Below are 27,359 nucleotides of genomic sequence, written 5' to 3'. Positions count from 1 at the left end.
TTCTTTTTATAAAGGCTCTGCCCAAATTTTTTTGCCCATTATTGAGGCTACTTTTCTTACTGAGCTGTGAGAGTTCTTTATTCTGGAATATAAATCCTCTGCAATTCAAATTAATGATTTCAGGCTGTCTACCACAGAGTGCATGTTTTATACTAGAAAAAACTTATTCTCTCAAAGTTATGGGAGCTGGGAAGTCTAAGTTCAAGGTGCTGGCTGATTGGATTTTTGGTTAGAGCTCATGTTCTGGCTTATAGATAACTGCCTTCTTGCTGAGTCTTCATATAGCAGAGGGAAAAAAAAGAGCTTCTTGGTTTCTCTTCTTAGAAAGATACTAATTATACTGGATCAAGGCCTCAACCCTATGAAGTCCTTTAGGAATTACCTTCTTTAGGCCCTACTTCCAAATACAGTCATACTGAGAGTAAAGACTTCAACATATGAATACTGGGTGAAACAGTTCATTCAATAGCAGTTAAATTAGCTTCTAAATTTGGATAATATAAAATTTATTTATTTTTATTTCATGATTTTTGCTTTCTGCATTAGATATAATGACTGCCTATCCTAGGTTAATGAACATTTTCAATTAATATGTCTACTCAGACATTTTATAGTTTTAGCTTAATTGTTTAGACCTGTGACCAGTCCCAAATAGATTTTTAATTATGGTGTAAAATAAGGGCTAAGTTTTTGGTTTGGGTTTTGGCTCAATATACATCCAGAAATTCCAATACCATTTGCTGAACAAACTATTGGGTCCGAGATCCCCAAGGCTACCTGCAGGCTCAATGATTTTGCTAGAAGGACTCAAAGGACTCAGAAAAGCTGCTATACTCATGGTTATGGTTTATGATAGTGAAAGAATACAGATTAAAATCATCAAGGGGAAAAGCATAGGGGGTAGAGTCCAGGAGAAATCAAGCATGAGCTTCCAAGTATTTTCTCCCACGGGAATCACAGAGGAGTTTGTTAAATCTTCCGGTAATGATGTATGGCAACAGTTGAGTAATTTTGTCAACTGGGAAAACTTACTCAAGCCTTAGTACAGAGGGCTTTTATTTAGAGTCATGTAGGCATGCAGTACCCACCTGGCCTGGGTTTCTAAAACCCTGCACACTCATCTTTCCCTCACTGAATTACTGTGGCACTTTGTCAAAAATCAAATGACCATATATGTGTTTGTTTACTTATGGACTTTATGTTCTTTTCAAATGATCTCAATGTATATGCTGACATTAATATCAATGTGTCATGATTAGTGAAGTAGAGTCTTAAAATAGTGTCATGATAAGGACTCCTTAAGTGCAACAATGGTGACTTAATTCTGTAACCTAGAAGTAGTGTGTGTGCTTAGGATATTCAGTTTCTTGTTAGGAATGGATCGACAAAACAGAAAAATAATCAGAGAACAAACTGTTTTAACTCAACAATACATGGCCTCTAACACAGCATTATGAATCCATGTCACTTAATGACAGTTTTTCTGTTCTTTCACTGCTGGTTATGCTTCCTAGTATTAATCACAGATTTATCCATGATATTAAATGATATTGTGAAAGTACCATTATTGTTGAACTTTGTATTAATTCTTTCAATCATTATTTCTTTCTTTCTACATGAAGTAAAATTAATATGTTGTCCTCACAAAACAGGAGCTATATATTAAGTAAACCATTAAAATAGGGATGTACTGATTTAGATTTTTAAAACCTGTACCCTCTGATTATGTGGTTCTTTGAAACTTTTGAACTTGATATATCCTTACATAAAGAATAAGATATTACCTGTATTACTTCCAATTACTTAGAAATAATCATTGATAAACTTGGTAAAATATTTTTAAACAGAAAGAAACACACAAAAATATATTTCATAAATGGATTATACTAACTGCTAATCAATAAATTATCTAATTCTGAACTATACTACAGTTTATGTTACTATTAACCATAGATCCAAACTCCATATGTCGGAAAGTGAATCTTTGTTAATGCTTTCTGTGCATGTCTGTGAGTGAAAATAGTAGTACTTGATTGATTTCATCTTTAATATGAGGATGCTAAAACTTGCTCCATGACACCAATTAAATTGCATTTTCTTGGATTCTCCAAAAACAAGTGGGAGGTGGGCTCAATAATATTTTCTCATTCCTGCTTCATGGTTGTTTGCAAATAAAATAGAGAAGAAACAGTTGTTTTCAGAAGAGGACAAATATCAAAGTATAAAACAATAAATCAAGCTCCTTTAATACATAAATTAAATGTGTATGCATTTTGTACTCAAATGTAGATAAGTACTAACAAAGAATTTAGGGGCACCTAGGTGGTTCTGTTGGTTAAGCGTCCGACTTCGGCTCAGGCCATGATCTCACAGTTTGTGGGTTTGAGCTCCGCCTCAGACAGTTTGTGCTGACAGCTCAGAGCCTGGAGGGTGCTTCAGATTCTGTGTCTCCCTCTCTCTCTGCCCCTCCCCTGCTCATGCTCTGTCTCTCTCTATATCAAAAATTTTAAACAAAATTAAAAAAAAAAAGAATCTAAAACCTTGAGACAAATCAACATAATTCTACCTTAACTTCTACACTTGCTGTTTTCCTCCAATTCATTTTTCACCTTTATAATTTAAATCTTGCTGTCATTATAAGATCGCTGTGGGTAGATGGTTATTACTGTTTTATTGTTGATAAGATAACATTACTTAAGATTTAGTGGTCTTTATTTCTTTTAGAACATTTAATTTGAACACCTGTATACAAAGTGTTTGAACACAAGTTTGAACAATTATAAACAAGACACTATAAAAAATGGGGTCAGAGGATAAAATAATATTCAAAACAGAATGCCTGTTCCAAAAACACCTATAATATCCTAACACATGAGTTATTATATGAATATCAAAATACAAAAAAAAATAAGTGCATAAGCAACCTAAGCAAGGTATAGAAAAGATAATTCTGACGTTCAGCAAAATAAAGATTATTTCAGCTATATTTTACTTTGATTTTATGAATACAGCAAAATTTGAGCTGAGATTTGATGATACAACATATGTCTAAATGAGAGTAAGAAAGGATGTGACATCTTATTATAATTCTCTAGCAGGTACTATTTGTTGAACACCTTTTCCATATTAAGTCTTTTGCTTAGTGCTTTCATGGACTAGTTATTTCATGAATAATTACATCAGCCCTGTGAGAGATCGACCATAAATATTCCCTTTACATAGATGTGGAAATTATGTTAGAGCTTTTATAGTATATCTAAGTCATAGAGCTAATAAACAACAAATCCAGAATTTAGGTCCACATTGACTACAGAGTTCCAAGACTACGGTCATTGGAATCAATCTCCCTCTTCATCAATCATGTTTGAGCACAGGAAAGTATATAAAATATCATCCCTTAAAAGATGGTATAGTTAAAGTTTTTAAGACAACACTGACATTTCTTGATTAATCCAAATTAGGATGTTTTCTCTACCATGATGGTTAATAGAAAATATTAATAAAAAAGTGAGCTGCATTTTTAGAAGGGCACAAAAGATTGTAATATAAAAATAAAACTAATTAAAAAGAAGAATTAATAAGTTTGGCAAATCATTACATACAGAAAGAAAACAGAAAACAATGAATAAGGAGCATTCATTTGTTCTTAGATTTTCCTATCTAACAATAACCTAGGCCTGCTGATTCCAGCTCAGCAAAGTTGGGAAGGTGCTGGGTCTGAAAGGGAAGAAAGAGACTACACTCTGAAGATTCTACAAGTATTAGAATGGGTAGGTAGGATATATAGGGAATGTATCCTAGAATGTATGGGCAGGAGCCTAGGAAATATCTATAATATTGAAATTTTAGGGCATTTTATCAAAGGGGCCAGAAGTAAGACCAAATATTTAAAAGATGTAGTATGTAACCCCTGACAAGGACCCCAGGGGACAGGGCATACTTGCTGCTAGAATGACTCTAGAAGCCTGGAATAAGAATGACCCACAGTGGGGCGCCTGGGTGGCTTAGTCGGTTAAGCGTCCGACTTTCGCTTGGGTCATGATCTCGCGGTTCGTGGTTTCGAGCCCCACGTCGGGCTCTGTGCTGACTGCCAGCTCAGAGCCTGGAGCCTGTTTCGGAGTCTGTGATTCCCTCTCTCTCTGACGCCCCCCCCCCCCCCCCGCGCTCACGCTGTCTCTCCTAGAAATAAATAAAACATTAAAAAAAAAAAAATGACCCACAGTTAATGAAATACAAATGCCTAAGTTGTTTAGGTTGGTATTTTCCCCCTGAAATATGGTAGGAAAAGAAATAAGGTTTAAGAAAGTGAGAGCATTGGAAAGGATACATGATAGTAAAGTCAGAAGACCCAGGATTATTTCACAGCAGAGCCCAGAGGACACATCATCCACCCAAAGCCATGTCCTCTGCAATCCAGGAATAACTTAGCTATCACGGAGCTAGTCTCCATGTAAACAGGGACACTGCAACACTGAAATAATAGAGGCCAAGTGGTGACACTTAAATACAGGAATCCAGGAGATTCCAGTTACTGTAAAGACAGGAGGGCAAGCATAGAAAGGCAGCCAATAGGATGAATCCTCAGGAAGATACTAACAATGCTAGGGCAAAAATAGGGAGCCAATGAAGGTGCTTCTTAACATCCATAATAAAAGGCAAAAATGGAAATGCAGGAAGCGATGTGTGTTTGTTTGGATAAAATGTAACAATATACTGCTCAGTTCCCATACCTGAGTCAGCATTTAGATGTGGAACAAATTGACAGAAGAGGCAAACCTTGCAACAGCCTGGTAAGGAAAAACTATAAAGATTTCCTGTTTAACCCGAGGTTATCTATGGCCATTTGCTCAGATAACTGTACAATAGAAAGAAGAGGAGTGCTCAGATGTTTTGAGGACTACTGGGTACAGCAGCTGAGTTGATACAAATGCCCAAAGACCAGAAGTGTCATCATGTCCCCCCAGTTAGAATGGAGCACTTATGGAAACATACAGGATCTAGTGGTAAATATGGGGAGCAAGTAGTAAGCCTTGGTAGGCTACAGTCTGGTTTAAAATGCATCCTCTGGGCCCACAGAAGTGACCATTTTCCCACTCTGAGGGAAAATTTTGATAAGCATGATGAGCATGTACTTGGAAGTTGAAGTAACTCCCAAAATGGATCCTTGTCCTGTGAGACAAGGTGAGAGCTCTCACAGTGGTAGAAAGCCACTAAAATCCTTTTGAAACTGTCCTATTTTTCTACCAAATAGTAAATTCTTTCTTCGTCTCCATTTATGTAGATGAGAAAAATATTCCTGCACTGAATACTAAACAAATAACTATAACCCCTTAACTCAAGTGGCATTCTCTATAGATCTAGAGTTCCAAGTAGGTTTTCACTTTCAGCACTTGGATAATTCAGAAACAACAACAACAACAACAAACATATTTGAACTGTGTCCATTGTTTCAATACTGACTGAGGTTCAATAAATCTCAGAGTTATAAACCATGAGCAAAATAATTATTAAAGATGGTAGGGGTCATTTATTGACCACCTAAGAGTCAGGGATTAGCATAGATAAATTAAATATATAATAATATTAAAAGATCACTTTAAAAGATCCATTAGCATTGCTGGTAGTATTATAAAACAGCTATTGTGAATATCATCTCTGACTCAGTACTCAGCATGTTCTAGATACTCAATAAATTTCAACATTTGAATTCTCTGATCAGTTGTGTTATACAGTAGTATTATTTCCCCCAATTTACAGATAGAGAAACAAAGCATCAGAAAAGTCAGACCACTTGACTAATGCTACATGGCAGTTAGCAGAAGAATGGTTTCAAACCCACATATGTCTGGGTTTTTAGACATGTTTTTTTATTCCCTTTCTTGGGTTTCAGGGCTAGAATGCTGATTCCAGGAATGCTAGATCCACTTATTATGTGTTTTAGGGTGTGTCTGTGAGGAGAGCAGCTTCTAAGATAATGACTTCCATGGTCAAATAAATTTACAAAATACTGCTGACTCTATTCTTTGCTTAGGGAATTCAATATGTACCTTAGTATATTAAAGGCTAAATGAAGTTCTACGATAAACAAACAAACAAACAAACTAAAACCAAGCCTCCAAACAAACAATATTCTTTACTATTGTTAATTCTAGTGTTTTTCCAGGGTTGTTTGACTATTCATCAGTTAGGACACTGGTTAGAATTAATAGTAAATTCAACTCAAAGTGGTTTAACCAATGTTGCCATGTATCATCTTTCATAACAAAAAGACATAAGAAAAGTAGCTTCTAAATGGGATGATTCAATGAATTGGAAACAATTAGGAAACATCCCAGAGATCATTCTCCTTTTCACTCTGCCAGCATCAATTTTTAAATTATTATTCAATTTCATACCATAATATCTTACCCAAAATAGGCATGCAAATACTTTTCCTAGCATGCCAACTGATCTATGTAATTTTGTAAGTAGTATTAAAAGAAATTTTCCATTTAAAAACATGGTTTTAATTTAGACTCATGTCTTCATTTTCAAACTTTTAATTCAATTTCAAATTCAAGCAAATATAAAGTTAATTTAGTTTAAGAATTTTAAAACATACTGTGTCAGCAGTACATGAAATGAATAACATTTCTAAATGACCAGGGGGCAAGCATTACCTAAACATTTAGTGGTAGGATTTATTTTCTACCCAGATTAAAAATTTACAACTAATTTTGCATTCCTTAGAACACAGCAGAATCACGAGATCAGCAGCTTCATAATTAATATCTGTGTTTTGAAAATTCTATCATAACCGAAAGTTTTGGCTTATTTTTATTTTTTTCCAAAAAGTTAAAGAATAATAAAATTATAGCCATATAATTTAGAACTTCATTAGGCAGTAAATATGTAAATAATGGCAATTTAATCAGACTGTCATTTATTTGTCTACATTCAGTTCAGCTGTCCTATGATGCCATTAGGAATCTGGAATCTATCTTTCTAACCCACCTGCCTTTAAGTACAGGATTTCCCTTCCCTTTACTACCCTTCCCTTCCCTTCCCTCCCCTCCCTTCCCTTCCCTTCTCAATAATGGCAAGACGACTGTTGTAACTCCAGTCATCATAAATGTTCAGTGTATACATAAAGGCAGAATGGAAGACAGGGATAGCACTAACTACACTGGTCTCTTTTAATTAAGAAAGCAATATTTTCAGAGGCATTTGCAACAAAATTGCACTTTACTGTCTAGAATTGGACCACCTATATTTGCAAGTGATGCATGGACAGTGAAGAAAACTGTTATAATTGTTTTAGATCAATTATGCCCAAATTCCTAGATTTGTTCACATATGCATTACAAAGTAACTGAGGTTTTGTTAAGAAAGTAGATGTTTTGGGAATGTGCCTTGACAGCATAGACAGTGACACCTGCCTATTTTCAGATGCTATGATGCTTCTAGGAAAAACATATGAATGGACTACTGGGTTTGAATCTGTTTCTCACCTTTATCAATGATGAGACCTTGAACAAATTATAAAAATATAAGAATATTTCATAAATTGAAACAATTAGATGAAGACTGTCAAGACTTCCACAACTATATGTTCTCACTTACTTTCATGCATACTCATAATATCTCTTGACTGACAACAAGCATGGATTAACTGTGCTCCTATCTAAATCCATCACTCTATTTGTTCCTGGTCTCTCAGCCATTCTTACCTGTTCAAGGATATTACTTTCAGAAACCCTCCCTAATTTTCTTCTGTACCATAATTTTTTCTCTCTACTGGATCCTTCTCATCTGCATCCCAATCCATATAAGCTTCCACCCCACCTCTCTGCACTCTTTTGTAGCCAGTCATCCTAGAGTCACCTATATTGATATATAAAATTTGAAAACCTGCTTGAGAGTTGCAACAATTATAAAAAATAATATTCAGATATGACAAAATTCAAAGGGATTATCTTGTTTTCTGTATCTGAGAGGCAGGAGTACATTTCTCCTTGTTCATCACTTCCTGAAATTCACCACACATTGATGATTAAGCAATGAGACTAGAACCCCCATAACTCCATTAAACTAATCTGGGGTAAGCCTCTTTGATATAAGCTTGACTCATATGGGAAATGAGAGTGAACATTTGGAGAAAATCCAGAGTTCTGTTAGTAGAGAAGGAAGGATGGATATTGAACGTACTGCCAACAGTGTCTGTGTTATCCACTGTTCTTCTAATGACCTGGCCAGTTATGCAATAAATATCATATAACTATGAAAATCCAGAATGGACATCATTTCTGGTAAACCATTAGTTTCTTTTTGGTGTAATAGCAGTTAACATGCCAGAAGACACTTGTTTTCTGTGAAACACAATTTTGAGAGAGCCAATACAGAGAAATGATATAGTATTAAAAAAAGGCAGGAAAAAAAAAAAGTCAGAGAAAGATATATGAATGACTAGGTTAAATCCCTAAGGAATAGTCAGTTTAAGTTAAACATTAACATGTTTAGAATTGAAAATGCATTGAACATTCATAATAAGTAAGATGCTCAAGGAAGAAAAATACTTTATAAAATAATACAAACTATTCTGCCTGAAAAATAGCTTCATGGTCTTTGGAAAGTAACCCATAAATAGTCAGCTTTAACATGTTATTTAAAATAACAACAAAACAAGAATTTTTGAAGCATTCAAAGATTTCTTGAGATAATCATGGATTCATAGCAAAGTAGTTAGTAATTTATTTGTTTTTAGCCTTACAAAGAGATATGGTTTGCCTTTACCACCATCCTTTCTCATATCCTGATTCAAAGAGCTAGCTAAAAGAGAAGAGCCGTTACTGTATAAATGAAGATATTTAGCCAAAATGGAAGTAATCCGATGATATCTGTTTTTGGCTTAATCAGAGACAAGACTTACTTCCAAGTTTCTGATCTTTTTCTGGCTATAAACAAGCTAGAAGGCACATACTTGCCTAACAAGAGATTTAAAAAAAAAAAAAAGAAAGAAAGAAAGAAAAGAAAAGAAAAATAGATGAGCAAAGAACCAGAATCTTTCATCAGCAATCCTCCTCATGAGTGCTGATCATGTAGACTCCATGACTGCCTAGATCTATGATACTTTCTTTTCCTGTTTTACCCTTCCTCAGAGAATAGATCTTAGTACTACCACACATCAGGGTAAAAGCTGAGACAAGGAAACTGAACTCAAAATTCCTCAAAGTTTCTGTTGGTGATCTGTAGCTTTAAGGTAGGAAGTGCACATTCTTCACGGGAGAGGAGTATAAATCCCGATTCCCTGAAATAAATTTTGGCTACTATATTCCAGAAGAAAAAGCGGATAGAGTGGGAGAGGGGTAGAGTAGTTAATAATGATCCAATATCCTAATCAATTTGGAAATAAATATAAAATGGCTATTAAAACCGAGTACGAACAGTATTTCTGGTAAAATAAGATAAGAAAATAAGAAACAGACCAGGTTCCAAAAATAGGGGTTCTTAATCTCTGGTAATCTAAACTGGAGATAAATTAGAATGTAGAGGAAGACCAAACTGACTATCCACTCATTTCCAAGCTCTAAAGCTGACATAAAACTAGGTCCAACTATTTCATGGAAACTGGATTCTGAAAGAGATGTTTATCCTACTTAAGAATATTTTAAAGTAGGGAAATGAGAGAGACAGAGACAGGGAAAGGAAAGAAGATATGATAGAAGATAAAAAGAAAGGAAAGGGAGGGAGGGGAGGAAGGAAGGAAGAAAATGTCACTCAGTAGAATACAGCCTCCAGGAAGAATCTTTGTTTTGCTTCCTGCTGTATTTTAAGGTCCTGAAACATAAAGGGTGCTCAATAAATATTTATAGAGTAAACTTTACAAAGCTATCACCATTACATGTACACAGATCTTTGAATTTTTTTTTTTAATGTTTTATTTATTTCTAGGAGAGAGAGAGAGAGAGAGAGAGACAGCGCGAGCAGGGGAGGGTCAGAGAGAGAGGGAGTCACAGACTGAAACAGGCTCCAGGCTCTGAGCTGGCAGTCAGCACAGAGCCCGACGCGGGGCTCGAACCCACGAACCGCAAGATCATGACCTAAGCGAAAGTCGGACGCTTAACCGACTAAGCCACCCAGGCGCCCCTCATGTACACAGATCTTTGAAGTCTTGCAAGGGTAGGATCTGTTAGCTTTGAAAAAAAAAAAAATCTGTTCCTTATTGAACATCAAAGAGTATTCTGCATATTTCCATCTTAATGATTAAGCAGCACAGATAGATACATCTTCTAACTGAGGGTTAATTCTCTTACTCATGAAGTCCAACTTCCAAAGTGCGTCCTCTGGCAGCAGAAATTCACAATTCTGTGTTAGCCCAGAATGAGCATGTGCTGCACCTGGAAACAATTAAGCGCCAAGACCATTTGAGGCGCGCAGGTGTTCTGGCAAGCAGAAAACTTCCATTCTCTGTACTCAGCTGAAGATCCTGATTAATTGACTTGACTCGACTCTAACCTCAAGTAATGTCCACTGATTTGCTGACAGAAATGAGAGGACAATGAACCTTAGTTACAAGGGGAGAAGAGCCATTATATGTTTGTGTGAAAAATAAACCTAACTCATCTTAGCAGTGTATGTATAAAGATACTAGTATTAACAATTCTTTGGAGTTATAGATACTTTTCTCTTTGATTCTCAGTAGACTTTAATGAAAAAAATGGACCTTATGGTAGCGTGTTAAAAATTCTGTTTACTTGAGGGAAATATAATAATTTCAAGAATCTCCTCTCAAGGAATCTATTTTCCTATTCCCCAGAATCAATTTTCTGCTTTTTTTTCTTGTATCTTAGTGTTAGAAATTGGGGATGATGCTTCCAGGGAAAGGAGATTAATACAAATGTGTGAAATCAGTGCATAAATGATGCCAAAACAATTATTTCCCTTTCTGGACAATATTCTTGCTTAGACTAATTACACACATGTTAAAAATAGTGACATTCCAAATTTGTGGTTAGTAGTATAGTTAGCAGAAGCAAAATCTTTAGTAACATAACACATGATGGTTGATTGATCACAAATGCAACATCTGAATTTTTTATTTGTTTTTAATTTTTATGCTAATAGAACTAGATCTGATTGCTTTCCAGAGCTGCTGATACCAGCGGGAACCAGCTTCTGCAAATTAATTCATAGTTCTTTTCACATACTTTAAAAATATATTTAAAGAATTGGTTGCCATTTTTCTCTTCTTTTTCCTCTAATGGTCAATTACCTTTTAAATAATAATATTCCACTCTTGTTTTGAATACTTTGGATGATTATTTCATGTTACCATCTAGCAACTAGACAAGTTTATGGCAGAAAAAAATGTTTTAGAGCATAAAGACAAAATTATTCAAGGATTATCTACCATTTGAAATAAAAGGTTGTTATGTAAGTTCTAGAAAAAAATAAAGAATACATGATGTCTCTATTAGCCTAGAGATACATTCTAATTACTATCCATTTGCTGTGACTTCATTTCTGAAATTTAAAAATATATGGACAGGGCTTTCTGTCTAACATAAGGGAGTAGGTATAACAACAAAATGTTTTAAATACAAAGAAACAGAAATGTAAGGTACAAGGCTTTATTAATAAAAAAAAGTTCTATTTTTATATTGGTCTTAATGTGTCTTTATTCTTGTTGAGGTATTTCAGTTTACTCAGATGCTAAAAATATTTCTGCTTGCCACCCATATTCCCTGTTTCCCTTCTTACACACATATCTCTTTTTAAACTACTATATATTTTCTATATATTTATATATATTTTATCATCATTTTTTATTGCTCCTTACCTTTGTATTTGAATCTAAGCTTCAGAAATGACAACAGATGGTGATAATAGGTAATAAATACATATTTCTTGTATCACTAAATGCATGAACAAGGGTATTTCAAAGGCAATGGCTCAACTTTAATACTATCATTTGCTAGTTGTACAATAATCAACATGTCATTTAATTATTTTGAATCACAACTAGCTATCCAAGGAATGAAGATGATAGCTATAATATTTTTTGTTATTAATTACAGCTATAATCTATTGGCTATTTACTAGTTGTCAGAAAGAAAACTGTCATGATATCATAATGATGTGATATCATTAGTGATATCTTTAACATCTGTGTACCCATATGAAGGTGACAAAACTGAAATTGTCATCATGAAAAGAACATACAGCTAGAAAAAGATTATCAACAGTTTGAAGTCTGATCTACATTGGCTGCAAACTTCTTATGAGTAAGTTGTCAGAAATATGAACACAAATATATTTTATAAATTTAAAGTACCAGAGAAGTATAAAAAATCACATTCATCCCACTTTTTGAAGTTTCAGAATGAATATATTAGAAAATACACTTTAATAAATGAATTCTGTAATCTTAGCATATCCATTTTCAATATGATACTGATTTTCTAAAGAGAAAATTATACCACAGAATACAGGAATAATGTATCTCTCTCCCAGTTAGATATAGTGGGGTAACAAGTCTCCAGTGTTAATAAGAAAACGCGCAAGGAGTGAACATAAGTGCAGGGAAGACAGTAACAATGGAAAGAAAATGAATGGAGAGATTCAGTCATTTCCTTCTCTATCCTTGATAGTAAGATACAGGCAGTCAAGAGTGAATGGTGCTTAGAAAATAACTGTGACGAGCTGACCAAGTCACTGAACCTTGTCAGCAGCGACTTGAGTGTGGCGCACCTATCAGGTTGGTAGTACAGAAACTAAAATTTATTCTGGAGTCCGGGTTTGTAGTGATCTACATTCAACTAATTTTTGCTTACAGTGTTTACAATCGTTGAGTATTTTTATGAAGGAGCTTCATATTATTGAGACTTTGTACAATTCCTTCACTTAAACTTACTTTATAATCTTCCTTATGTATGAGAGGAATGAGATTTTACTGAGTATAAATTCATAGAAAAGATCTGGAGCCAGATAATGATCAAATATTGTCATAACATAGTTCCTAGACATTTAAGAATATTTTTTTTAAATTTTAGCAACTTAAGATTTATAGAAAAATTACAGAGACAGTACAGAGTTCCCATATATGCCACACCCACTTTCCCTTCTTATTAGCATTTTACCTTGGCATGGAAGGTGTTACAATTAAGAGCCAATATTGATACATTTAATACTAAGTAAAGTTCATGCTTCATTAATATATCCTAATTTCTAGGCTAAACCTTTTTGATTCAAGAATTCCATGTGGGATACTATTCTACATTTAGTTGTCATGTTTCCTTAGTCTTCTATAATTGTGAGAGTTTCTCAGAATTTCCTTGCTTTTAATGAGGTTAACACTTTTGACAAGTGCTGGGCAGTTATTTTATAGAATGTCCCACAATTGGGAGTTATCTGATGTTTTTCTCATGATTAGACTGGATTTAAGTGTTTGTGAGAGGAAGACCACAGAACTAAAATGTCACTTTCATCATATCATATCAACATGACTTAATAACATGGATATTGACTTTCACTATATGTTTGTTCTTTAGGTTTCTCACTGTAAAGTTGCTCTCTCTTTTCCTCCTTTTAATATAGTACTCTTTGGAAGAAAGTCTCTATATACAGTTTACTTTTAAGGAACGGGAAGTAAATGTCCCATCTCCTTAAGGCAAANAATTATTCCGCATAGGAGATTTGTCGTTTTTCTCCATTTTTATTTCTTAAATAATTCATTTGTATTAGTATGGATTCCTTGGTTTCTAGTCTTTTTGTGGCAAAAATTTTATTCGCTTTCACTTACATATATAGGCCTTAGTCTCATGAAAAATCTTCTTTTTGCTTTTCTTCCTTCCCCCTTTAATAAAGTCTAGAGAGTCATGCCCTTAAAATTGACATAATTTTTTTTCTGTACAGGGTCAGATATTAAATATTTTGGCTTCTTTAAATAATTTGGTCCTTATGGTTTCTATTATAACTATGTGAAGACAGACACAGACAACCTGTTAAAAATAATTAACTATGGTTGTATCCAATAAAACTTTATTTATAAAATCAGGTAGGACAGATTTGGGTCAGAGGCTGTAGACTGCTGACCCCTGCCTTAGAACATTAATTCAATGTCTCTAAGACCTTTATTCCCAGATCCTCTTTCTATGGTCTAATAACCTCTTTCCAGGAATAATTTCTAGTTTTGGGGATTCTTAACTATCTTCCTTGCAAAAAGAGATTTTAAAATTTTTATATGTAATTGAAGCTTTGATGGAAAAGAATTGGCACATAACTAAAAATGTGAACTCTGAATTCAAGAATTTGGCAAAAAAAGAATATTGGCACTTTCTCTGTAGAGACTTTGGTTTAAGACCGGGCTAAACATTCTGGGGCAAGATACTTGGCTCTATTTGTTATAAATATTTATGTTTTCCTAAGCCAATGATAGGGTGATCACTTGGAATTGGGAATAAGAAGAGGGGAAAATGAAAGGCAGGTTATCTCTGGAATGAGTAGCTTGGTCAATTCCTTATAGGCTAAATGACTTTTAAACACTATTAACAGGGAGGCACACCACATTATGACACATTAAAAATAAAATCAAAACAGAAATAGAAAACAGATTCAGAATGCAAAATGAGCAACAATTTAAGGAATGCTTTACTCACTTTTCAAACAAAACCTGCATAATGCTCACTTAACATAAACATTGTATTAATGATAAAGCATCCACAATGCAAGCTGATTAGCTACAATAGCTTCTGTCTATTCAGATGTGTTCGTTCTGAAGGGACATTGCTGCACCTAATTTGATTTCCCCCTGAGCAGTACATGATGTGTTATTTGATGCCCTTCAAAGGACACGATTAGCCGAGCTATAAAGTGTCTGATTTTATTAGCTTTGCTGGGTTTTATCAGTTTGTAAATGTGTTATTTTCTCCATTTATTGTGCCTATGGGATCCGGAGATAGAGTAAGCATCAAGTTAATATGTTTTGGGGAAGCAGCGACGGCCATACTTTAACACTTACGCTGTGTTGTGATGACATTGAAGGTGGAGTCGTGGAAGCTGTAATGTCAGGGCCATTTATCAAGGCAATTCTTCAATGCTATAAACCTCAGCTCTGACACTGAATGCAACAGTAGGCTTTTGTTTTAAATAGAACCAAGTGTTCTTGGGCTCCACTGCTATCATCCTTAACTGAATAACAAGAAGTCAATAATAAGAAAATAGGTCAGGCAGGTGGTCAAAGGAGAAAAGGAAGTAAAGGTGTTGGCCTAAGATACTGTATTTGAGGTTTCTTTGATTAGAGAAAGGCAGGATTCAATTTTAGGTATTTAAGTAAAAAAGGAAGTGGTGCATAAGGATATAAAAATGCCACCAACTCTTTGCTTTTAATTGCGATGGAAAACACAGTACACTCATTTAACTAGATCGCTAGGCAGGAAACAATTTCAATGCCATGCATTCAAAGGGTGCCAAACGAAATGACATAATCAGTACTGAAGATGCTCAGAATAGTTAACAGGTGTTTGTGGCTTAGAGTTCCTGTATTCTTTTGAGGTTGCCTTCCACTTAGCTTCTTCAGTGCTTATTCAAGCCATTTGCCAATGCTTCAGAACTGAATATTGCACTTATTATGGAAGCAATTAATTCATTAAAGATAATGCCTACTCATACTGTTTTAATTTTTTGCAATCCTATAATTACTGTTTTTAGACTAGAATAAAAAAAAAAACACCTCTGAGGTCTCTCTCCCCAACTCCCCTTACCAGACTTAACTATTCTCTTCATTTGATCATTTTTATCCTTTTACTTAACAGGATATGAATATGGCTTATAAGTGATGTGTTTGAGTGGCATCTATTAATAATTGGAGATAAAAAACAATTACTAAGCATTATTATAAAAGTTTAAGGACCTAAAAGAAACTTGGGGTATGTGTATGTGCATGTGTATTTATTCTATATTTTTATTCTATTAGAATGGAAGCAATTGAAAATATGAATATATGTTTTCCTGCAGGGCAGGACATAATGTCTTCTTAAATACATTTTCATTTATATTAGTCATTCTAGAACTCATTTTAATTTTTAGATGACATTCTTTATGTTATGGAACATACTATATTTTCACAATTTTAAAATCCTCTAAAGTTTGGATAAATTACTTCAATGTGAAAGAACATATCAATGTCTATATGTATCTATTCTCTATCCATCTTTGTCTTCAACATGGCAAAACAAAATAATGAGTTATTATTTTTCAAGATTATATCCAAATAAGAGCAGTTCAAGATTGACAGTAAGTTGCAAAAAAGTATTGTTATGAATTGTTTTATCTCATACTTAATCAAAGATACTCAGTATACATAAATGTATGCCTGCACACACATAAACTCAGTTACATTAATCCAGTTCATTTTTTAAAAGATCTCCAAACTGAGATTAAAATAGCAATTACCAATTTATATGTGGTAACTTGGAGAAATGTACACATTTAAAACAATGCCTCTGAAAAACAATTCCAAACCTTTTCCTTTTATTCGTTTTTTAAAAAGTAATGTTTATTTATTTTTGAAAGAGAGAGACACACACAGTGTGAGCAGAGAGGAGTAATGGACTAGAAGAGAGGAGACACAGAATCCGAAGCAGGCTCATGGCTCTGAGCTGTCTGCACAGAGTCCAGCGTGAGCCTCCAAATCATGAACTGTGAGATTATGACCTGAGCCACTGAAGTCTGACACTTAACTGACTGAGCGACCCAGGCATCCCTTCTTTTTTCCTAATTGATGTTATATACCTCTTAAGTTCTCACAATATTCAATTGGTCTTGAAAAATAGCACCCTAGACATACACAAGATAAAGTATCTTTGACAGACTCTTCTATTCCTACAGAGCGTTTAGCAGTTTGTAAAATGGTACATTCTTAACTTCCTGAACTTGAACTTAGTACTTAGTACATATTAAATTGTAGTCTAATACTTTGAGTACAAGTTCTAGCATTCTTATTTTAATAATATTGATTTATTAAAGGGGAAGAGTAATGGAAGAGTATTAATTTTCAGAAGAGGTTATTACCCTGCTCAAATAGAAAACCAAGCAATGGGTCTCTAAAATTTATTTAGTTTTAAAATGGAATTTCACTCATTAATGATGGAAGTCACAATGGCCTTTTATTCTTGACTCTTTTTTTATTCTCTTTTCAGAATCAATCAACTATAATTATATATCATTATTTTCCTATTATTATCAACTATATATTTACTTGAGTTAGGCATCCTTTTAGGTTTCTCCCTTCTCCATTGGCTAAGAAATCTGTGTGTGTGTGTGTGTGTGTGTGTGCCCAATGATAATTTTGGAAATATAATGTATGCATTGAATGTGTGTGTAAAGTATGTAGAATGTATGTATGTAATATAAGCAACTTACTACATTGTTTCCATGAAAATTTTACATTTTATTCATAAAGCAATGATGGAGAAAGATACAAAATTACTATATAGAAATCAGGTGTGGTTCTATACATTAATAATGAACTAGCAGAAAGAGAAATTAAGAAATAATCCCATTTACAACTGAATCAAAAATGAGTGAAATACACAGGAATAAACTTAACCAAGGAAGTGAAAACTGTACTCTGTAAACTGTATTCTGAAAAGCGTAAGAGACTGATGAAAGAAACTGCAAACAACATAAATGAGTGAAAGGATATGTTATGCTTATGGATTGGAAATATGAATATCATTAAAATATCCATACACCCAAAGCAATCTACAGATTCAATGCAATCTCTACTGAAGTAACACTCATATTTCACAGAACTAGAACAAATAATCCTAAACTTGTAAGGAGCCACAAAAGACCTGACCAGATTGCCTTTCTCCAAGGCAATCTGGAGAAAGAAGAACAAAGCTATAGTACCATAATCCCAGAATTCAAGATTGTTGGGAGCCATTCTGAGCCCACTAGTCGAGAAAACTCCTGGTGAGGTTAAAGCAAGTTTGCACGGTCTCTTGCCAGTCAGATGATGACCGATATCTACCCCCACTCAATTATTTCTGCTTGAGCACCGACCCCCAAGGTACCTTGTTGATCAATATTGGGAGTGACTTGTCCCCTTATGCCGGCCCTGGTATGATGATTGCACCTTGTGAAGGAACTTATTGTGGGAACTTCTTTTGATTATGGGAACAGACATCATGTCTCCAGAAGGTCCTGTTTCCCTCCATACTTTCGCTTGAGCTATGAACAGGCTAATGACCCCTAGTCATAAAAGATTGACCTTTACATGTACAATTCTGTTTCTACCTGTTGCGTTAGTCCAAGATGTTCATACAGCTCAACATGTAAATCAACTAACCAAAAATGTCTCTCATGCCCTAGCTATCAAGAAATCATAAAACTAGACACAAAGGTAAATGACCTTGAAGAGGCTATTCGATGTACTGGAAATGAGCTAAACTCTTTAAAGGTATGGTTGGCTCTCTGGTGCAATAAAGCATATAACTGGAAAATCAAGTCTTGCCCGGAGACAAAGAGCCTAACTTAGAGAAAAGGAACAGATAAGGGCAGAAGATAAGTTAGTACATACACCTTTGCTAACTGATGGTGTATAGCAGCCCCTTCCCTAAGGCCTACTTTCCACAAACACCTTCCCTTACCCTGGCAGCTGTGATGAGGATGGATAAGAGTATCTACAAACCTATGACTTAATCTTAGCGTTATTATAATGTGAACACCCTGTTATTTTCTTAGTTACTCAACCTCACTATAATTGGGGCAGTTCTGCAAGAAGACTTCTGTAAAACCTGTTTCTGTACATTTTCCAAAAACACCTTATCACAAAGAGCTATCCATTGTAAAAATTCCATTTCCTGATGCCATGTTAACATTTGACCTATAAATAAAGACACCAAAAACGACAGGACAGAGATGCCTGCCTGGTGATCAGAAAGGATCTCGGGGCTCTCTCACTCTCTTTCGCCAACACCGTCCATCCTTCAGGGACCCCTGGACCTGTCGGAGCCAGTGCGGCCTCCGACACAAGATACACTACAAAGCTACAGTAATCAAAACAGTTTGGTACCGGCACATAGATCAATAAAAGAGAATAGAGAGCCCAGATATATATCATGCTTATATGGTCAATTAACCTACTTCAAAAGAGGCAAGAATATACAATGGGGGAAAGACAGTCTTTTCAATAAGTGGTACTGGGAAACCTGGTCAGCAACATGCAAAAGAATGAAACTGGACCAGTTCCTTACACTACACACAAAAGTAAACTCAAAATGGATTAAAGACCCAACTGTAAGGTCAATAAGAAGTATATAATAAACCATAAAACTTGTAGAAGAAAATAGCAGCAGTAAACACTTGAACATTAGTCTTGGCAATATTTTTGTTACTACTTTTTAATATTTATTTTTTTGAGAAAGAGAGAGGCAGAGAGACAAAAACGGAGTACAAGCAAGGGAAGGGCAGAGAGAGAGGGAGAAACAGAATCTGAAGTATGCTCCAGGCTCTAAGCTGTTAGCACAGACAGCTCAAAGTGAGATCATGACCTGAGCGGAACTCAGATACTTAACTGATTGAGCCACGCAGGTGCCCCTTAGCAGTATTTCTTTTTGGATCTGTATCATCAGGCAAAGTTAACAAAAGTAAAGATAGACTGCTGGGACTACATCAAACTAAAAAGCTTTTGCACACTGAAGGAAACTACCAACAAAACGAAAAGACAATCTATTGAATGGGGAGAAGATAATGTAAATGACTTATCTAATAAGGGTTTACTATCTAAAATACATAAAGAATTCATATAACCCAACATTAAACAATCTGATTTAAACATGGACAGAGGCCCTAAACAGATCTTTTCCCAAAGAAGGCATACAGATGGCCAACACATGAAAAGACATCAACATCACTAATCATCAGAGAGATGCAAATCAAAACTGCAGTAAGATATCGCCTCACACTAGTCAGAAGAGCTAATCTCAAAAAGACAAGAAATATCAAGTATTAGCAAGGGTATGAAAACACTTCTGCATTGTTGGAGAGAATGTAAATTGGTTCAGCCACTATGAAAAACTAAATGGAGATTCCTCAAAAAAAATTAAAAATACAAATATCATATGACCCAGTAATTCTACTTCCATATATTTACCCAAAGAAAACAAAAACACTAATTTGAAAAGATATATGTATCCATATATTTTTTGCAGCATTATTAATAATAGCCAAGATAGAGAATCAATCTAAGTGTCCACTGACAGAAGGATGGATAAAGACTAAAGACAACTATGTACAAATACACACACACACACACACACACACACACAGTAATCTTAGTCATTAAAAAATAGTGAAATCCTGCCATCTGCAACATGAATGGACCTAGAGGTATTAAGCTAGAGTAAGTCAGATAGAGAAAGACAAATACCATAGAATTTCACTTTTAAGTGAAATCTAAAAATACAAGACAAATAAACAAGAAAATGGGCTCAAACTGGTGGTTGTGGGGCGGGGAGTGAAGTAAAGATATTAAGAAATACAAACATCCAATTGTAAAAAATAGGTCATGTAAATGAAAAGTACAGTATAGGGAATATAGTTAATAATATTGTCATAACTTTGTATGGTGACAGATGGCAACTAGTAGTATATTGTAATAAGATGTTAAATCACTATTTTGTATACCTGAAACTAATAAAATATTGTATGTCAACTATATTTCAATTAAAATAGGAAAATAAAAAAATAGGCAGCAAAAGGGATATAAGAATCACAGGATTTTAACATGTAATTTTCATTTTCCTTTAATAGAAAATGACATAAAAATCTGGCATTGCAAGTGACCTTAAAGGCATTGATTTAAGCTTAGAGTTGATGCTCATTCTCAACAATAGCCATTATTTTGAAATAATTTTTAGAGTTATAAAAAAGGAAAGCAAAAATAGCCCTAAGATTTACTGTATACTACTTTTCCAGGTTCTCCAAATGTTAGCCTTTGATACAATTGCTTTATTAGTCTTAATAGAATTTTAATTTACCTGTAAATACTTCAAAATGAGTTTCCTAAAAGCAATGACTTTCTCTTGTATAACTATATATAATTATCAAATCAGGAAATTAACTACGATGCAATATAGATCTCAAATACAACAATTATTTAATTTCCTATATTATATAGCAAAAGCAAATACTTAATGGTTTAGTCAGAATTCAGTTCAGAATCACAACTGGTAGATAGTTTTCATGTCTCATCATTCTCCTTTAATCTGGAACATTTCCTTAAGCATTCTTCATGACTTCAATACTTCTAAAGAGTATAGATAGAGAAGTCATTTTGTGCAATACCCCTCATTTTGCATTTTCCTGAAATGTCATTATGATCCAATACAGGTTAAGGATTTGGGGCAGAAATAGCACAGAAGTGATGTTATATCCTTCAAGGGACACATATCAAGAGGAATATAATACTGATTTGTCCCGTTGCAGGTGATGTACACACTGTTCACTTCTTTAAGTACTGTCAGTCTTCTTTATTTTTCTCTTTGAATTAATAGATAATTTACAGAGATAAACTTTGATAATATATAAAGATATTGTTATAATATTTTTCTTATTAACTGTAATATCCAGTTACCCGGATGGCTCAGGTCCATTAAGCATCAGACTTTTCGGTTCAGGTCATGATCTCCCAATTCATGCGATCGAGGCACTTTCAGTGCAGACTTGACTTGGGATTCTCCCTATTTGTTCCTACCCCACTCACACACATGTGCTCTCTTTCTCAAAATAAATATATTTCTTAAGTTTAACATCCATTGATGAATCTTGTCTGAAATAAGTATTGCTCTGGCACTTTTTAAATGGCCATTTTTCTATTTCCATCATCATGCTTTCTACATTTATTATTTGAAATTAAACTTCAAGGAAGAGCGTTAACTTCTTTCTTCATTTGTATATATCAACAATGGAGTCATGACATATTATCTTATAGTTACAATCCTTTATACTACATTATGTATTCCATTGCCATAATTGTCTCTGATTTGGCCAGTGGACGCCCCTTCAAGGTGGCTCTGATGTCCTTTTGGAGGGCTTCCATCATTTTTTAAGGACTTCTTTACACCTTGAATAATATTGGGGCTTATCATGTACTTCCTAAGCCTCAGAATTTCTTTCTTTTAATGTATTTATTTATTTTTGAGAGAGACAGAGACAGAGCGTGAGTGGGTAAGGGGCAGAGAGAGAAAGAGACACAATCTGAAGCAGGCTCCATGTTCTGAGCTGTCAGCACAGAGCCCGTGGGGCTTGAACTCCCAAATGGTGAGAACAGGACCTGAGCGAAAGTTGGATGCTTAACTGACTGAGCCACCTAGATGCTCCTACATCAGAATTTCTTGAATAAATCATGCCTTCTCTTATTTCTGCAATCTTAAATTTCATGGCTGTCTTCTTGCTGGTCTTTCTTCCTCCTTATTTTTCCTTATACTGTGCACTCTCTACTTACCTAAAATCCATAAGCATTCAAACCTTAGTTCAAATACTGGCTTTTTTTTGGAAAATGCAAGCACCAATATCCCATTAAACTAAATCAAGCACTAAACAAATCACACCAGGTTTTATAACTTCAATCTATACTCATTTCATTGCATTTGGCAAATTGGCTTTATCTAAGTACATTGCTTTGTCCTAAACAATAAACTCCTTGAAGGCAGAGACTGTCTGCTGTGCTCACCACTATATATACAATATGGAACTTTAAATGCTGTGGATTCTCAATAGTTAAAATATGGAACCATATGCAAAAAAAAAAAAAAAAAAAAAAAAAACTGAAAAAAACCCCTAATGAGCACAGCTTACGTAGACCAGGAGTTAAAAGACCTGTCATTATTTTTTCCCATTTGACTTTAACAACTTTTTTGGTAGATTTGAAATCTAGTTAGGCTTTATAAGGCACTCTGGGTTTAAAACAACATAGATTGACCCTATCAGTTCGCAAAGTAGCTAGACTTTTACAGGCTTGATTTAAAGGATTCTGTAAAGAGTCCTTCCTCTACATTTGTGTATTTATTTGTTTGTTTGTTACTGCACAAAAGCTTGAAATCTACCTTGAGTAGATTTACTTATGCATTAATTAAGCTTGTTTTTATAGAAATGATTCAGTTGGGTTACTTCAAAATTGGGTGAGAAAGGTTATTATTTAGGGGCACCTGGCTGGCTCAGTCAGTAGAGTGTGTAATTCATAATATAAGGGTTGTGAGTTTGAGCCCCATGTTGGGTGTGGAGACTACCAAAAAAAAAAGTTTATTATATAGAAACTTTTAAAAGTTTAGGCAACAGGAAATTGAAGAGCTTCTCTTATTTTATTTTTTTTTATTTTAAAAATAGAAATGCCACTGGGATAGGTAACATATGTCATCTGTCACAGCTTATCAAAAGTGAGTTTAATAGAAAGAGCAAGTCCCAACCTATTGTATAGAAAAGATGCTGAATATGAAGAATTGCAAAATAAAGGCAAATTTATGTCAAATATGTTTTATTGATATATGTACTATGCACGGTTTCTGTAGCAATGAGAGACTACTGTATTATATTCTTGGGACATGACCTCTTCCTTCAAACGACTGACTGCCAAAATAGAGATCTGAAAGGTCAAATAGAAAAATACATCTAACTACCCCGAGTGGTATGTGATATTAACAATGACATTAGATTAGATTGAGGTTTTCATCGAAATTAGTCTTCAAACCCTTGAATACTTTATTTCCATCCATATCTCCTAATATTCACTAATATTCTAGAGCTTAGACTCTTACCTTGTCCCCCACTTTATCCTTTAATGCTTTAACACTTGGCAGATGGTACTTATTCAATAAATATAAATTCAATAAATTACATATTCAATAAATTATATATGTAGTTATTTATGTATGCATATGTTTGTTTTGCTATAAAGGAACTTCCTAAAGATTTATGAAAAAATAAAGCTCTGTTTCGGGATAAGAATTCTCAGTGTTATCACTTTAGTCAATTTAGACATAAAGAACCCAAAAAATAGATATTTTTATTAATAAATTTTATTATTCCAGAGAAGATATTCATTTGAATAGCGTGATAAGTCTCTCAATATAATTACTTTTTAAAATCTCCATGTATGTATACCCTAAACAATTTTTCAACGTTTATTCATTTCAAAATGTCCAAATGGTAACTAGATTTCCCCTATTCTGCATGACTATTTTGAAATTCTAAAATATTAAATATTAGGAAATGCTGGAAATTTTAATACTTTTCCATACACTTGCTACAATTAAACAATTTATGTTAATATCTACAAAAACAAACTTACAAACATTTTACCGTTTAAGAACCTAAAGTAGAAAGCATGTACGTTTTTGTAAAGAAATGCCGATTTGTCTTGATGTCGTGATTTTGAATTTGGAAGAACCGCGTATGGAGCTGTCAGCAATCAATATCTTCAGGTTGAACTTCATTTTGTAATATATGCAATGTTGATAACTTTGGTAGCTAAGCTTTAATTTTCCTATTTTCTGCCTTTGTGATTTTAAATTTTGGCCTAAAACTTTCTTCAATGCTCCAGCATACCTATTATTTTAATATATTATTTTTTATGTTCTCTAACAGAAGCAGTCATTTATGCAGAAGTAATAAATTGTATGTATTCTTACTAGCTGTTTCTGAGGAACTACTGGGAATGCAACTGGGAAATTGTGTTCTCTGAACTGAAAATACAGTCTTGCATTGGAACTATTGCCATGGCAATAGGTGTTTACTTCTAATTGAGTATAACCTATTATTGCTTGAACACAGGCATATGATATCAATTAAATATTGTGTACATAAATGTTTGTATAATCAAAGAAACATATAGGATTACATAAACAGTAATAAACAGCATTAGAAAGGCAGCATGGAGATGGAGGATGGGTGGGTTAGAAGTGGGATGAAAACAGTTATAAGATTTTTTTCAGAACCTTCCATGTCTTATGAATTGCTAAAAGAGTATATATTTATTTTTAATATACACCTATAGAATTAAGTTCCATGTGGCTATTTTAAAGCACTGGGGAGAAAGGAGAGTTTAAGAAATGTAGTCAAATATTCAGCATTTTGTGCTGGAAACATAATTCCCAACCACATATTTTTATTATTGCTGCAAAAGTCAGTTTGTTTTCAACGAAATTAGTTAAAAATACAATATTCATACAAAACGGCTCTGACGTAAAATTTTAAAAGGGGAATGTGTTTCTACATTTATACATTATCTTCCTAGTGCAGAGGTGGTATTTTGGTAAACATGAAGATATAGAAGACAGGAAATTTGCAGAATGCTTCATTTTTAATTTTAAACTCTATAGGTAAATAACAAAGATCTTTGTTCTAAAAACCCTGTCATGTACCATTGAACTTATCCAGAAATGAGTTACTAGATCATATTGTATAATTTTTCATTACATTATTAATAATATATTGCTTAAATGAGATAATACTCATAATTTTATATATCTTAATTACTGTAACATAATTGCCTTGTGACTCTACATTTTTCTCCACATTCAGGTTAATTTTATCCTTTCTTTTGAATATAAAATTTGGAACAGGTTTATGAAAAAACATCATATTTAATTAACTAGATGTAAAATTTCAACTGTTTCTACATGGGGACACAGACCTGTTATCTTCAGTCTTCACTTGACTTAAAGATTTTTATAATTTTTGCTTCTTAACATTCACAATATTTGTGAATGATTGATTTTCATACTTCATAATTTTCCATACTTCTCATTTTCAAAGTTTTATTAGGCTCAGGGACTATGTACACATTAAATTTTACTTATGTGTTTTACTTTTAACACACTAAATTTGAATTATGACTCTACTATATTTGGTCCATGTCTCATTAGTCCCTCTTATCTTTTTAAATAAATGTTACTTTAGTACAAGTCTATATGAAATCTAAAAAAAATCTGTCATATAGTACAAAATGACTACAAAAGGCAAAACATTTGTAATTTGCAAACTGAAGCAAAAAAAAAGAAACTCCCTCCTGGAGAAACAAGTACAGGAATGCCCTGCTATTATTTTTCCTTGATAAAGTATTCACTAAACTCATAATAGACTTGCTAAGCAGCACAGAACTTTAAGTCTCTGAAATATTCTAAAGAGTGATTAAAAATCATGCAATTTTAATTTGTTTTCATATTTACTGACATTAAATCACAGAAGACACAGCAACGGACAACTTAGAGACTGGTTACCTACAATCAGAAGCCTGATTAAATGCTTGAAATTAAAAACAAGAATTCTGACTGACATATGATTTATTAATATCCAGATATAAACATTATTGAATAACTTTTATTTAGCACCTAATATATAATGAGACCTGAGCTAGGCATGGAGGTCATGGTTATAAATGAGTAAAAATTGCTCCTTCACCGATGCAAATAATGAAAGAGAAACTCAATTATCTCAGTGGGAAAAGTCTAAAACATTCCAGAAGTTGGAACTGTCAATATTAGAATTTTCTTTGTTACTTTGATGGATGTAAGTTTAAATGTACAAATTGGAAAGAGAAAAATGTGAACAAAAAAGCATAAACACGAGTTGTCATGACAGTAAACAACAACGGTGAGAAAAATAGCAAAAACTCTTCTTTCTTAGCTTTAAAAGTGTTTCAAGGTCAAAGGATGAGTTACTCTGGATTAAGGTATTCTTGAGAGGCTCAAAGTGAAGGTAGATAAATTCTACATTTTTCTGGATTTCTCTGGGTTTTTTTTTTTTTTGCTTTTTTAAAGAAAGTTAAAAGAGTGGAAGAGTAAGAAAGAGAGAGCTACTGAATGACATTTAAGTGTTCAAAATCACATCATTTGCAAAGGCGTAAATTTGTTCCCATATACAAAGTAGTAAAAAACAACCTAAAGAACACTGCATTAAAACACTCAAATGTACATACAAACACATGCTTATGACATTTGGGGATCAAGAAAACAGAACTAAGTAAAAGCATAAAATATAGAATAAAATTTAATATTAATTAGAATGGAACAAGACAGGGATGTCCACTCTCCCACTGTTATTTCACACAGTATTGGAAGTCCTAGCCACAGCAACCACACAACACAAAGAAATTAAAGACATCCAAATTAGCAAGGAAGAAGTCAAACATTCACTCTGCAGATGACATGATACCCTATGTAGAAACTCCCCACCCCAAAAGAAACTGTACCAAAATCTTGCTAGAACTGACACACAAATTCAGTAAAGTTGCAGGATACAAACTCAATGTACAAAAATCTGTTGCCTTTCTATATACCTAAAATGAAGCATCAAAAAGAGAAACCAAGTAATGAATC

The sequence above is a fragment of the Crocuta crocuta genome, unplaced genomic scaffold, assembly GCF_008692635.1.
Source record: "Crocuta crocuta isolate KB4526 unplaced genomic scaffold, BGI_CrCroc_1.0 scaffold403, whole genome shotgun sequence".
Taxonomy (NCBI): domain Eukaryota; kingdom Metazoa; phylum Chordata; class Mammalia; order Carnivora; family Hyaenidae; genus Crocuta; species Crocuta crocuta.
Note: the sequence above shows the minus strand (reverse complement) of the source record.